This window comes from Apus apus, chromosome 8 (assembly GCF_020740795.1).
Source record: "Apus apus isolate bApuApu2 chromosome 8, bApuApu2.pri.cur, whole genome shotgun sequence".
Taxonomy (NCBI): Eukaryota; Metazoa; Chordata; class Aves; order Apodiformes; family Apodidae; genus Apus; species Apus apus.
In genome coordinates, this window is record NC_067289.1 from 7,762,345 (window position 1) to 7,776,177 (window position 13,833).

Here is a 13,833-nt window from a genome sequence, read left to right on the forward strand (position 1 = left end):
AAGACCTTTATTTATCACATAAAATACTTATATGTGTGAAGTGTAACCCATTAAGATATACATGTTTTTCTTCAAAGTAAACTGAGGTTTCTTAAATTTCCTCTAAAGGCATAATAATAAATTACTAGTAAGAAATTATTTCCCTGAGCATGGAAAGTTCAATTTGTATCATTACCATAACTTCTGCTGTTAATATTTATTATGTATCTGCTTGATGTCCATAATTTCACAAAGTCTACATTTAGACTCTTTATAGAATTAATGTAATGTTTTAGATCCTCAGATGCCATGGCAGAGAGTGCAGAGGGCAGCCACATGGAATGATTGATCTGACAGTGTATCTGTGCATGAGTGAATGAAGGAAAAGAACCATGCTTATCAAATGAAGCATTTACCTTCGTGTAGAAGGCATCTTTCTAAAAACTATCAAATTTGAGTATAATTTCAGAGTGACTCTTAATAAAGTGAATCAAGTTCTTATACTACAATTTCACAGTGCTTTGTACAAGCCAATGTGTTGAAGACATGTCATCTTCCTGTTGTATACATGAACTGAGTGTTTGCCTGTTGCTTAGTGTTTGTCATATCCTTGAAAGAAGAGGTGACACCAAAAGGCAGAGATTTTCAGGTAAACAGGCCCTCATTTTGTGTTATCACAGTATATGTAGTAATAAGATGTTGAAACTGGGACCACCTCTACATTTCCAAACCTGAAAGAGAATAAATCGGGCTCTTTAACAACATAGCTGTGCCAGCAAAAACTCTTATGATGGAGCCAAAGGAGATCTTTCTGACTCACTAACCTTAGATAGGTAATTACCACAACAAAATGTGGAGAAAAATAAGTCTGAGGGCATGGTATAACCAGGTATATTTGTGTTGCTGCTCCTTGAAATTGATCTTAATTTGTCAAAAAGCTTTCTGGTTTGCTTGGGAGCAGAGATTACCTTAAAGATAATTGAACATAACTGGTGCTGTTTCAGTGAATAACTTGATTAGAATTATTTGACATTTAGTATGAGGTTTCTGTGTTTGTCTAGGAGAGGAAGATGTGGACATCTGTGCTTCTAAAGAGCTCTGATGTATGCCAGTTGGCATGAATTGTTGTGCTGAATAGATTAGCTCACCTGGTGCTGAGCTGTTAAAACTGAGGCATGAATTATGTGTACACTGATAATTATCCACAAACTCAGAGGGTCACACTATTACTCCAAATCATAGGGCTTGCTATTTTCCTGTTGACAGTACACACTGTAGCCTGTGGCAGAGTCACCATGCTGCACTAATTTGCTTCTGAAGGTTCTCTTCAATTGTGTGAAACAGTGTGAAATTTTAGGAATTGCTTCTCTGCACCGTTGGCTTGATTCCGCAGCCAGCTTAGTGTGATGTAATGCTTCATTACTACTTAGTATTTAGCCCAGTTTAATCTGTAGGAAAGGGAAGTGACAATGGATTTGGTGTGTCAGCTATAGAAGACAATAGATGGTGTGGATGCATCAGCCTGGCTCAAAGCTTCTGTTCAGCAATCCTGTGTGGATGGGACAGAGAAAAGGAACAACAAGAATATACTTTTCATGTTAGCATCTGTCTTGCAAACGGATCTTAGATAAGTCTGTGAAAAGTGACAAGGGCTGACAAAGCAGTGTGTAATAGATTCTGTATCTCTAACTATGTATTACATTATTTCAACTTTTAGCAGTGCCCTGTGAGAACAGAACTGTTCTCTAATTATATACAGGATAGAACTGGTCATATCACGTTGAGAATGGACAAACATTGCCACTTTTTTTTTTTTTGTAAGGCCAATTTATAGAAGTGCTGTGCCTGAAAAGTTGTTCAAGGTTTCAAGCAGTTCTTGTAATGGAATCATGAGTAATCCCAATCCTCCTTTTTAACTAGCTCTATAAAGTCTTGAACTGAGATGGAAAGAGTGGTGGCAGTGCAGGGTGGGCAGGAAACAGGAAAGTTGCTTAAATTAGCAACTTCTGGACTTTATGGTATTTTTGTGACATTTGATCACAGTGTAGCCAGAAGCTACAGTACAAAACCAGTGGACCTGAATCTCACAAAAGACTAAAAGAAAATCTAATTAACTTTCATTTATAAAAAGGGAAAAGAAAAAAAGAAAAGCTAGCTTAGCACCACAAGGCTCCTCTGGGTTGCATGTGGGATGGAGTATTGTCTTAGGAGTAAGAAAGACAGGGTTTGAGCTGTTTGTTTTTTAAGTGGCCTGCAAATTTATCCAGAATTTCTTGGGTTAGCTGACTGCTTCCCCAAGGAGGTGATCATTCCTTTCTGTGACTTCATGCAAAAATACTGTTTTCTCTAGTCTGCTTGAGTTAAAATAATTACAACTACTAAAATTGCTGTTTTCCTTTTCCCAGCCTAAAGCGGAGGGAATCTTAAAGGATCCTCTTTCCCATACTTCCCATTTGACCATAATGCTATTTATTTTAATTTGTTGCTTCCAGTCTTTTTTTTTTTTTCTTTTTCCCCGTATTTCAGCTTTGAAATCAGGCTTGATCACCCGAATATTTACCAATTTCCATATTACTTTAAAAAGGCCTACTATTTCCATACAAAGTGCGCTAAGTAAAACATAAATATTGTGTTCATTTTCTGCAAGCAAGTGACCTCAGGCATCCTCCCTCAAGGCTTGGCTTGAAACTGATATGTTTGTGCATTTTTTAACTAACTCTAAAAATTTTTGTAATCTGGAAAGTTGAGGTATGGAGCAGTAACCAGAAGCTTTGAAACAGAAGGTTTATTAATGTGGTTGGTGAGTTTGTTGCAGACTGGTGTGCAGTTGCCAATGAAATAGTTTTTAAGTACAGTGCTTGGGTATCTCCTCCATCAAACAAAACTAAGGTGGAGAAAAGAAGCAGTTTTGATGTTTGTCCCTGGACCATATGTGAGATTTTAAGCCATTATTTCCATACATTCTTATTTCTCTTCTTGCTCTCTATAATTAGTTTTGATGTACAGTGTGCATTATAAATAAAGGGTCTGAGTTCATGTGTTTGTTACAAAAGGACCTCTGATCTGCATTTAACAATAATTCATATGTTGAAGTTGGCTCCTAGGTACTCTCACAATAGAGGGACTAATAGTTAAGAACTCAGCTGGTGATGTGGCTCTTGAAATGCTGTATCAATCCTGAGTTGTCTTTACCTTGCTTTTGTTAAACAAATACTGCTTCAGAAAGTAAAGCTCTCATCTGCTTCCCACTGAGCAGGTTTAAAAAGCATTTTCCACTTTTGCTCTAAAGTCTTACTGTGCAAACCACATACTTCTCCCTACTGTGATCTGTTTTGCAAAAGTAGCCTACTAATTGAGGATGTTTTTCAGTATTGCCAAAAGGTCACTACAATCAATTACGGAGAATATTTGTAAAGAAGAAATCTTGCCTGTAAAGCAATATATCCTGAGTTGTCTAATTTGTTCACTGTAATAAGGCCATGCCCACTTATTGATTAATCAATCTTTGTTGTCTGTTTGCTGATTATATCAGGAAGTCTTTTAATTTAATGGAATATCATATACAGAGTTGCCTCTGGGTGATACATTGCAAAAATGTTTATTTCTAATATTACAGTTCAAGTGTTCAACCCAAGGAGATAATTTTTACAGGACAGACCACTCTGATGTGTTAAGATAAGCCTAGATCTGAAAATGGAACCGTGTTTGGATTTGAAACATGAATAGTAACATGAAAGAGTAAGGTCACCAACACAAGAGTTTTTCTGTTTTTATCGAATTTATAAATAATTAACTGATGTATTCTGTTTAAAAGTCTTAATGTTATGTAATTATACTGCATCACTCATTCATACTCCTGTATGAGTATAATTCAGCAAAATCAAAATGAAGTTGAATGCAAAAAAAAAGTGGTTGTGAATAAATTGAATATGGTTCAGGGTATATTTAAAAGTGTAAGATTTGGCTCCTTTTTATTATAATAAAAAGGAAACTGAGAAAATTAAAATTAATTAATCTTCATATAGTCAAAGTTTTTATGTTGTCACAAATCTTAATGTGATTTATAGGACTCACAGTAGTGGCAGGAGTTATGTACATAGAAGATGTTGTAAGTTATGGTATGATTATCATTATCTCTATTGGCATGAATATATCATTTCCACTAAATAATATGCTTTCTTTTGCTGTGATTTCATGATTCATTTGTGTTCTTTTGTGCTGTAGTTGATGTAAATGAACCAGATTAAACTTTCCCCCTGCTCACTTTGTGCATATTAAGCATTTAAAATGTCTCAGAAATCCATTATCAGTCTGTGACAGAGGATGAGAAAAATGTGTGGAAAACTCATAAGCAGGTAGAATTAGAACTTGTCTATAAATTAACTATTGACAACTGTAAAATATAAGAGATTTAAGCTGGAATTTGGAATTTCTGTCGGAATTCAAACAAAATAATGCTACCTTTTAAACTGAGGAGGAATAATGAACTACTGGTGCAGATGCTTGGTGTTAGTATGACACAGCAGTAATGTTTTTTGAAAACTCATTAATTTTCCAATAAATTAATACTGATGATCCTAACATCTGCTGTTAAAATACCCGGTAGAACCAGAGGATCAAAGGGACAAACAGAACACAGAAATAATTTTCCATTAATCCTTACTTCAGTATTTAACATGCTGAAGATTAAGTGCCTCTTTTTGCTGTATAAAATGCTCATAATATGATTTAGCATGATGCAGATCTCACTGTGAGTAGTAAAATGGAAAGAATAAAAATAGGCCCTGATTTTTCAAGCATTTATGCACATGCCCCTCCATTTATATTACTTGTGTACGTCAAAATTTACTGTGATAGATAAGGAGTATTCAAAAGCAAAGAACTTCAGTGACAGGACAGTTTTTATAAGACAGTGGTTCCATATATCAAAAATACTGGACTTAACATCAACATTTGCCATGTCTGCAGTGCTTTCAAATTACAAAACAATGTTTTTACCAGAAGGGTACTTGAAGTCACAAGTTCAAATAACACATCCTTTGCGAATGAGAATATAAACATTCTCTCTACAAATTTTAATATGTATGTTGATTCTCAGTGCATTCTGGAATGTAGATTCAGCTTTTCTGGCTCTGGAAATCTAATACTCAACACATGGCCACCTGCAGGTTTTTTTTTTCCATGGTAAAATTTGTGTGCCTTTCCCTGGGGAAAAATCGAAGTATCATAGATGTTTTCTGGTTTACACATGCTATGTAGATTACACCTTAAATACGTGACATGAAATTTAAATCCAGACAGATTTTTGGCACTGATATTGATTATTTGAAAGATACCATACCACAAATTTAAAACTCATTTATGTGATAATCACAGTTGTTGGAAATACAGCCTGTTTGCTTTGCTGCATCAGGGCTGCATCTCCAAATCAGCGCTAGCCAAAATTTCAGCTTCTCAGTTCTGACCCACTTTGGGAATGCTGCACAGCTATCACACTCCTTAATCCTAGGGAAACTGAAGTGATGAGAGGGTTGTATAGTTCTGCTGTCATTACTGTCAAAACCAGAACAAAACAATGGAAAGAAATACTCTCTCTGAATTTTTACAGTAAGGACAAAAAAACAAACAAACAAAAACAAAAAAAGTGGAATAGTGTCACAAAAATTGCACCTCTGTGTGTTATTACCACACAATTCCTCCAATGTTTAAGTGGGGAAGTAAAATTTACTTAAGTGATAAAAGCCTTTGAGTTTTTGAAAGTAGTTAAAAAAACCCTACCCTTATAGCACAGTAAAATAAAATATGCCTTCTATAGCCTCAGTACAGCAAATGTAAGTTTGTTAAACATAAATAAAGCATGGAAAACCAGTATTTTATATAATATACCTATAGTACTCTCTGTATTTTTTTAAGCAAATAATTGGATTTTACTAAATTCAAGCTATTTTTCCACATTATCTTAAATAAGACTAGAACTTAATGCCATGATGTATTTAGTTTTTCTTAGCTTTCTTTCAACTGTTATACTACACAGAGTTCCATTATATCTTTTTATGCCAGTGCTGTGACAAGAGCATGTTCTTCCATGTGTATTAATATAAACTGAAATAAAAGTATCCTGTTCAGCTTCAGTTACTCAGTTATGAGATATGAGAGAATCTATGAGCTAAGGTGAACAATAGTGTTCTGTGTGCCATAGTGTGTGCACTAAATTGTCCTGTGATCTCTCTGTGGATAACTGTGATGCTGAGTGATTTGACGGATTTATTTATCTGGTGGCACGTGGTTGATCTTCCAGCCCCTTCAGTCACATACACATGGTGGTGTTTCAGACGTTCTCAAAGGTCTCTGGGTGGGCAGCAAGATATCACCACTGTGCCACAAGGTAGCCATGGCAAATGTACTGGTAGCTGGATGAATGCTAACGGTATTGACAGTCACCAGCGTGCTATTGTACATTGAGAGTAAACCTAGATGATTCCATTGATTGTCATCAGCTGAGAGTGAAGTGACAAAAATAAGGATGAACTGCATTCCACATGCAGAGGAAGGACACCTAGGGAAAGAGGTCCACAGGATCCTACGAAGATCTTACAGAAGAGCTATACTTGTCTGGCAACAGCCTTAGTGAAGCTGTCATATGCTGTGGATGCCAAACTTACACTCACTTCAACATGATCCTCCCAACTGTATTGAGGAAGGTGGTTGTAGTCCAAGTTCTTAAGTTACTGTGATGTTTTAAATCTATCAAGATCTCACATAGAGTCTATCAGTGTTATGATTGTGGCACAAGTCTGCTCAGGAAGGGAGTTTTGTTTAACATAATTCTACCTTTTTTAGAATACCATGTTAACTACAGAAGTTGGAGTCCAACAAAATAATTTAGTAACTTTCCAGCAAATTTACTGCTGTGTATTATTCAGAGAAAAGATGCTATTTTCGTTGTAGTAGTATCCTACAGATATTACAAAGATAGTAAAGCTAAATGCATGATGGGATTACATAATGTAGCAATGTGAAGGAAAATAAATGAAGTTTGCCTGGGAAAGGCAAGAAAAAACATTCAAGGTTTTAAAAGTTTAGAAGACTAAATTATTAAAAAACATGTCCAGAAGGTCAAGAAAAGGGGAAAAAAAAAAGAGCCTATCCTATCATTTAAGCTTCAGACTCATGACATAAGGATTAATAGAAGTAAAGTATTTCTCAGCAGTGATTAATAAAAAGGTATAATAAAAAGTGGCTCAATTTTTTAAAAGTACTTGGCAATCACTATCCTCCATTTACAGAATGTGTGTGTGTACTACTGAAGAGGTCATAAAGCAGTCTCCTAAGGTTTGACTGTTGCTCACCCCAGGTTCTTGGGTGTCTTGCTGAAGTATCTAGTATAAAGTGTTCAAGGAGAGAGGTCATGAGGTTAATGAAAGCTAGTTTAACTCAATATAGTAAGTCCTTTGTTTTTAGTTTTTCAGAAGAGTTAATTAAAGCTAAATGACAAAAGAGATTATTGGCATCATAGTTAGACTTGACAGGTTTTGATGAGGCAACAACCTCAGCTTGTCATATTTTTTCTGATTCTAGTTCATCCAGATATAACCTCAGCAAAGTCAGCTGTGAGTCAGATCTGAATCAACAATAGCAATAGATTTATTGATCTCATTTGTCAATACCTTTGAACGACTCCTGAAAGAACTGTAATTATTTTAGAAAACAAAGTCCTTGCAAATGGAAGTTGCATGATTGAGTAACTGCCACTCTTTTTTACCTTGCAGTCTGAAACACGAAGCTAAGGACACTAATTCTGAAGCGCAGCCCTTAGAAAGAAGTTTCAAATATGGATTGTTGTTTCAGAACAGCTCCTGAAGAAACAGAAATTTCCAGAAACAGAAGCATTTTAGAATTTCCTCTTTGCCATATAAAGAAATAAATCTCCAAAGACTGCATTAATGAAGTTCTACATCTGTACTGCTACACCCAGATGTGTGACTTTGGACAGGAAAATACCTAATTTCCTTCAGTAAATTTATCTGTGCTATACACATTTTCTGAAGCAATACTGCAAAGGGAAACAACTGGTTTGGTGAATCAAAAAAGAAGAGAAATTATTCTTTACTAAGCACTTTGGGATTGAGCAAGGTAAAACCAGCTTGCAGAATGTCCTACCTGTCAAGAAGTTTAGGAGAGCCTCTGCCACGTTGTTTTGTTGCACAAAGACTAAAAAGAAAGAAAAATATTTTTGCTGGGACTCTATAGAGGTGACCAGGCATACATGGGGACACTTGTATGTGTTCTCTCATAAAAGTGCACCAAATTCTTGAGGAATGCCAATAGATTGATCAAGTAAAATATAACTGTACTAGACGGCCATTTTCTAGAACTGCATACAGAACAGCAATGTTTGTTCAGTGCAATGGTTTTCTGATGAGCTCGTTCACTCTCTCCATCTCTAATGAGAAAAGGAAGCACTGCAAGACTTATTTCAGGGACTTTAATTGGACATTTCACTGAGATGATAGATTAGATAAACCACTGACAACAGTGACAAGCTGCATTCTCAACTGGTCTTGCCACTAGGAAGTAATTTTTTGTACTGATGACATGAGAAGAATAGAAAGCAGGCAATGAAGCAGAATAGACTGGATTTCATCTCTGGTGTTGGGACATAGTTGAGTTGCACTCAGAAAAAAAACTTAGGAGTAACCTGATGATATCTTGTAAATCCACTAAAATATCAGCTGCAGCAGAGGTTAAAATGGATTTTTTCCCTCATTTACTGCACCTATTAACATCTGTTAAAAGGTTCATTCTGCCTTTGTAAGAGTTACAATGGAAGATAAAAAAAACCTTCTTAATCAGAATCCACTCTCAGCCTAGTAGCTGCGTTCTATGTCTGTCAAAACATGACAGAAGGAGTCAGCTTCTCTTTATAGATTGCGAAAATGGAGTGAGTGCAATTGTAGAGATTTGGAATTGTCAGCTCTGCTGAAGGAAATGTGGATCTCTCCTGTCCTGCAAGAGACACTCTTATCACCCCTGAACAAATTATTCCAATGTGGGCAGCTCTCAAATGCTTCTGTGTTATCTGCCTCACTTTGCACAGGGAGGAAGAATACCTCTGGAGGGTAGGATGCTCCCTTGAAATGCAGTGCTGGTAAGCTCAAAAATCGCACAGATATTTCTGAAAATGCTGCCACAGAATCATGTAGTTCTTAATTGTAGTAATAGTGTTTCTGTGCATAGCCCAGAAATCCTGCTCCCTTTAATGTTATTTGCTTTATATAATCAATACCTGTCAAGTTGGGTTTTGTGGAAACTGTATTTCACAGAAAGCAACAGGACAATTTTCACCACAAAGCAAACTTGCATGTGAAGGAGTATATTTAATTGATAAGGTAAGATTTACATTCTAGTTATACTTAGCTGTCTTACAGACAAGTTATTAATCAAAGTGGGATGTACACAGTTAAGAATTATGAAAGGAACATTTGTGGCTTATCCATTTCATTTCTACACTTGATAGCTCTGGACATCTCCTTCTCTAGATTACTGGCAAAAAAATACCATTTAATATCAAGATAGTGCTTATAGTTAAAATGTTATCTGTTTCTCTCAGTGAAAAACATTTTTCAGTGTGGAATATTTTTCTGACCTGGAAATTTTATCTGGACATCATTAATCATGTTAGTGTCTCCAAAGTGTTCCACTTTATTCAAAAAGTAACAAAAAATTATTAATGAAAATGGATGCTAGATTGTGCCATCATTTTGTTTGTTTGTTTGTTTTAACTTAATTCCTAAGATAGCTTTCATGACATATATTTGGGCTGTGGACCTTGCAGATCAAATATTTCTTCCTTGTTGTATGTGGTGCACAGTGCCCAGTGTACAGCCTGTGTGGGTGCTGGAGCAAGGCAGGGAGCTTAACTGCAAGAGCTCGAAGCAGGGAGCAAGGGCAGTAGTGCTTGTGGTCTTTAATTAATGCTTCCTAAGAATGAGGGGTAACTAATTCTGCAAGTGCTGTTTTTTTTTTAAATTTAATTTTATTTTATTTTTGATTTATCTTTCTTTGATGTAAAGCCTGAATTTAGAAAAGAGCTTACACATAAACTGAAGTTTGTGAGCTACAGGGAATCTGCTTTTGACTCCCTGGCTTGGCACTAGCCCTGTCAGTGGTGCAATAAACTGCAGTTTAGCTGCATGTAATCTATTTACAAACAGCAGCACTTCAATCCTTGATTTGTGTGTCTTTTTAATTTCTCCTTCCCCACTGTGTCCCCCTCAGATGCACCAGGCCGCTATGATTATTAATTGCCGCCAGTTTATTAGCCTTGGGTTGGCAGTGGTTGTGATGTGAGGAGCTATAATCTGCAGCACCCATCAGGCCAAACTGAGCCTGTGGCCCAGAAGCTGTGCCTTTGCCCTTCGAATTCAAAGCTTGTCCTAATGCCCAGTGTTAAAAACTTGCTTAAATCCTGAGTCTAAGGTTTAAATTATTTTTTAGTGGCAACCCCGGTCTTTGCTTGTTATCTAGTGGCTAGTAGTAGTTATCAAGTGGATAGTAGATGGGCTGGGGGGGCTGCCTGGGCCCCGAAAGGGCTGTCCCCTCCCTCACACCCACGCCAAGCACTGCTGGGCTCGCACAAGGCCGAGCTTTCCCCTCAGCCTCTGGAAAGGATGCAGACACACAGCTGAGGTTCAGTCACCCACTCCTTGTCCTGGGCCTGAGCTGGGAGAGTGGAGGGAAGGCCTGGGTGTTCCGGAAGGCTCCGGAGGCTTCCCCAGGCCCTCCGTCCTGCTCCCCCATGGGGCAGGGGCAGCCCTCAGAGGAACGAACACACAGGCAGGTGAGGCCACACCTGAGGGCCCCCGCGATACGAGGCCCGGCATGTGGGGCTGAAGCAGCTCTGGCTGGCAGGACTGTACCAGCAAAGGGCCTGGGATGGCTGCTCTCCAGAAAGGGTGGTCAGGCATCACCCCCTGTATTTTTTAACTGTTTTTTCCCTGTAATTCCCTTGATGCCCTTGCGTGGTGTCAAATGCTACCATCATCTGTCTGCTTTTCTTCTTTGGCCTTTATCAGTACAAGGGATGGCTTGAGAATACTGCTTTGGATGTATTACAGAAGCAGCCATTTTAAAGCACAGGACTGTTGCTCAGTTGAGTTGTAACACCTTTTCCTACACAGTGAAAGAAAAGGGAAACATACAAAGGTGTCAGCAGGATAGCTCTGTGTGTGGCTGGGCTGAAGCAGAAGCAGCTAAGTGCTTTCATTGGACTTGTGCTGCCTGTAAAGGATGTTTTAGCCTGGCTCTTCTGGTGTTAAAAGCTTGTCCTGTGACCCAGCTGGCCAACATGCCTGGGGGAAATTTCTGGCCAGAAGATCTGCAGGGGCCAGGCAATGGTTAGACACCCCAGCTGAGTTCAAGCCTGGAAGTGTTGGATGCTTGTGGAGAGGGAGAGAAAGAAAAACACTGACCACCCCAGCATGCTGGTAAGGAAGGAAAACACTGGAGGGCTGTTGAAATATTCACAGAGGATTAGCACAAAGTTACTGTGTTTAGCACAGGTGTTGCTGTAGCTGTGATACATTAGGAAAATTTACAATGTTCAATGACTCACACTTTCTCCCATGTAGTCTGGTAGTTTATTTTACTGGGATAGAATACAAAGTGAGGATGAACACCTGCTGGTATTTTGGTTTTCCTGTAATGTCTAAGCTTTGTGAGCTTTTGTTTAATCTAGATTTGCTTAATTATTTTTTTTTTTCCTGAACACATATAAAAAAGACATTTTAGCACATAAAAATTTACAAGGAAAGAGCTTTCACCAGAGACATGTAGAAATATGCTATTCTCTGCCTCTGTGGAATTGCATACCATAAGCTACTATCACTAGGAAAATTATGGACTCTCAGTACATCTACAATCTCTAGTTCCTTTTGGTGATGCTGTTCAATTCAGTGAGGGGATCTGAAAAGTGGGGAGAGCTGTTATTGTGTGCTGCTCTGTGTTCTGTGCTTTTGGTCTCACTAAGTTTGTGAATCAGTTGTTAAAAAGCTTAGAAAATGTGTTTTAGTTACATAGCTTAGAAAACTTATTTTAAACGTGAAGCTGAACTACACCTGTATTAGCTCAATTAATCTTCCCACAAGATGGATTTGGGGAGGGATGTGAAGAAAGTAAAAGTAGTTGTCTTTCTGCTTTGAGATGAAAGAAGTATGTGTTGAATTTCTCTGGGCTTGGGGTCCTGTTCCACAGAAAGGCTGAGGAGGGACCTGACATGACAGTATGTAGGCATAATAGGATGGACTTGAGAATTTGAAGCTTCCGTGCTCAGCCTTTTAGGCTGGTCATGGACAGGTTGGTTGTACGTTCTTGATTGTGAAGTGGCAGGATGAAGATCCATAGATGACCATAGCTATTAAGATAGATCTAGAAGCATGTCCTTTTGTGGACATATCTGCAGATGTGCTATTTCCACCATATCATAAATCCAAGAAGAGAACTAGGTTAAAATGAAAAAGAGGAGCTAAAATTTTGGAAGGATTGTGCACCAAGAACTGAGATGAGTTTTTCAAAAGCATTTAACTTTTCTTTTAGGCATCTAGTTAAATGGCCAAATTTTTTAAACAGGTCTGTATACTGTGTATTACACTTCCTTTTAAATTTTTTTGAGAAATGTCTGTTCCAAAGTCTTATGGTCAAAACTACTTCCACTGCAGAAGCACAGCTAAAAAATTCTCCAGACTGTTATTAATTCAATATTTATATTGAATTATTATTTAGCTTGTTTCTCATCATAAAATCCTCAGTAAAACATTTAGGAGCAAAACTGAAACTCCATAGAATAGATGCAGAAACTTAATCTTGTTAATTGAGAAACATGCATAAAATGAATTGAGCTGAATTCTTAACTTTTAGTAAAATTAATTATTAGTTTCTACAAAGGCAGTGATGTAGGGTTTTTTCCCCAAAAGTGTACAGGATGGTACACAAACAATTGAAGGTATTCTCTGTTACGTGGGCTTTGCTGCTGTGTGAAGTAATGAAAACCAGATAAAAGGGAGCCCAGATTGATGCTCTGTTCCAGTGGAATATTTAGGACTAGCATTTAAGCGTAAGGTCAACCAACTTTATTAGAGCTTGTAAACTGAATAATTTGATCTCAAAATCTCTGAATATCCACCATATCCTTTTTAAGAAGGAAAATGAAATTTAGGGGGCTTATACCAGTTGTAACTTGATGGCTTTGTATTTGCAGTGTTTTTTCCTCCTACTTCCCTTTTCAAATTTCTTCCTTATTAAATTACTATTTATTTTGTAGAAGGAACATAATAAAAATACAGAATTTGTGGTGTGGGTGAGTTGCTGTAGCAACATTATCTTTAGAATTCCCTATATTGTGTGCTTGATTTTTCAACTTTTTCCATCTGATACATTCTATAAAATACATGTTGTCTATTTATTTTGAACTGATTGTTTGAAAATAAGTATTTTATTGTGAGTTCTAAATCATAGCACCTTCAATGAAAGAGGGGAAGCTTGAAAGATCCTTTATGCTTTGCCATACTTGAATTTTATCTGTTTTCTAGGGAAGACTTAATCACAAGAAATTATTACATTTTCTGTTATCTGCAAAATAGAGGTTCCAGTACATCATATATTTTCATGGACAACATGTATAAAACTCTCAGAAGTGATTTGGGAACATGTACTCCACATTCAAAAGTGTATCTGTCCTGCAGTTAAAGGTGGGATAGCAGGTGCCATACCTGAGCCAGTCTCAAACTGACTACAGTGTAAGTGCAGTAATGCTTTGCAAGGAGTAAAGCCCAAAATGGGTGAATACACATGGTGATG